Below are 3,066 nucleotides of genomic sequence, written 5' to 3'. Positions count from 1 at the left end.
GATTAGGGCTGAAGGAGAGGAAAAACTAATAATACATACAGGAGACCTGCATCTGTAACAACAACCCCTAACACACACCCTTTATACACACACCCCTAATACACACCCCTTATACACCCCTAACACACACCCCTTATACACACACCCCTAACACACACCCCTTATACACACACCCCTAACACACACCCTTTATACACACACCCCTAATACACACCCCTTATACACCCCTAACACACACCCTTATACACCCCTAACACACACCTTTATACACACACCCCTAATACACACCCCTTATACACCCCTAACACACACCCCTTATACACACACCCCTAACACACACCCCTTATACACACACCCCTAACACACACCCCTTATAAACACACCCCTAACACACACCCCTAATACACCCCTTAACACACACCCCTTATACACACACCCTAACACACACCCCTTATACACACACCCCTAACACACACCCCTTATACACACACCCCTAACACACACCCCTAATACACCCCTAACACACACCCCTTATACACACACCCCTAATACACACCCCTTATACACACACCCCTAACACACACCCCTTATACACACACCCCTAACACACACCCCTAATACACCCCTAACACACACCCATTATACACACACCCCTAATACACACCCCTAATACACCCCTAACACACACCCCTAACACACACCCCTTATACACACACCCCTAATACACCCCTAACACAAACCCCTAATACACCCCTAACACACACCCCTTATACACACACCCCTAACACACACCCTTATACACACACCCCTAATACACACCCCTTATACACACACCCCTAACACACACCCCTTATACACACACCCCTAACACACACCCCTAACACACCCCTAATACACACCCCTTATACACCCCTAACACACACCCCTAATACACACCCCTAACACACACCCCTTATACACACACCCCTAACACACACCCTTATACACACACCCTAAACACACCCCCTAACACACACCCCTTATACACACACCTCTAACACACACCCCTAATACACCTTTAACACACACCCCTTATACACACACCCCTAACACACACCCTCATACACTTTTCTAACACACACCCCCTAACACACACCCCTTAACACACACCCCCTTATACACACACCCTAACACACACCCCTAACACACACCCCTTAATACACCTTCTAACACACACCCCTAACACACACTCCTAATACACACCCCTAATACACCCCTAACACACACCCCTAATACACACCCCTAATACACCCCTAACACACACCCCTTATACACACACCCCTTATACACACACCCCTAACACACACCCCAAATACACCCCTAACACACAGCCCTAACACACACCCCTAATACACACCCCTAATACACACCCCTAACACACACCCCTAATACACACCCCTAATACACCCCTAACACACACCCCTAACACACACCCCTAATACACCTTAACACACAGCCCTAACACACACCCCTATACACACCTTATACACACTACACCCAACACACACCCCTTATACACACACCCCTAACACACACCCCTAACACACACCCCTTATACACCCCTAACACACACCCTTATACACACACCCCTAACACACACCCCTTATACACACACGCCTAACACACACCCCTAACACACACCCCTAATACACCCCTAACACACACCTTATACACACACCCCTAACACACACCCCTAATACACCCCTTTAACACACACCCCCTAACACACACCCCTAACACACACCCTTATACACACACCCCTAACACACACCCCTAACACACACCCCTTATACACACACCCCTAACACACACCCCTAATACACCCCTAACACACACCCCTTATACACACACCCCTAACACACACCCCTAATACACCCCTAACACACACCCCTTATACACACACCCCTAATACACACCCCTAACACACACCCCTAATACACACCCCCCTAATACACCCCTAACACACACCCCTAACACACACCCCTTATACACACACCCCTAACACACACCCCTAATACACCCCTAACACACCCCCCTAATACACACACCCCTAATACACACCCCTAACACACACCCCTAACACATACCCCTAATACACCCCTAACACACACCCCTAATACACACCCCTTATACACACACCCCTAATACACACCCCTTATACACACACCCCTAACACACACCCCTAACACACACCCCTTATACACACACCCCTAATACACACCCCTAACACACACCCCTAATACACACACCCCTAATACACCCTTTAACACACACCCCCTAACACACACCCCTATATACACACCACTAACACACACCCCAATACACCTTCTAACACACCCCCCTAATACACACACCCCTAATACACACCCCTAATACATCCCTAACACACACCCCTAACACACACCCCATACACACAACTCTAATACACCCCCTAACACACACCCCTTTATACACACACCCTTAATACACACCCCCTATACACACACCCCCTAACACACACCCTAACAAACACCCCTAACACACACTCCCTAACACACACCCTAATACACACTCTAACACACACCCCTAATACACACACTCCCTAACACACACCCCTAATACACCCCTAACACACACTCTTATACACACACCTCTAATACACCCCTAACACACACCCGTAACACACACCCCTAATACACACCCTCTAACACACCCCCTTATACACACACCCTAATACACACCTCTAATACACTCTAACACACACCCTACACACACACCCCTAATACACACCCTTTATACACACACTCCCTAATACACACCTTATACACACACCCTTATACACACACCCCTAATACACACCCCCAACACACACCCCTATACACACACCCCTAATACACACATCCCTAACACACACCCCTAATATACACCCCTAATACACCCCTAACACACACCCCTTATACACACACCCCTAATACACACACCCCTAACACACACCCCTTATACACACACCCCTAATACACACACCCCTAACACACACTCCTAATACAC

Source organism: Coregonus clupeaformis, unplaced genomic scaffold (genome assembly GCF_020615455.1).
Source record: "Coregonus clupeaformis isolate EN_2021a unplaced genomic scaffold, ASM2061545v1 scaf0352, whole genome shotgun sequence".
Lineage (NCBI taxonomy): Eukaryota > Metazoa > Chordata > Actinopteri > Salmoniformes > Salmonidae > Coregonus > Coregonus clupeaformis.
This window is presented reverse-complemented; position numbering follows the sequence as displayed.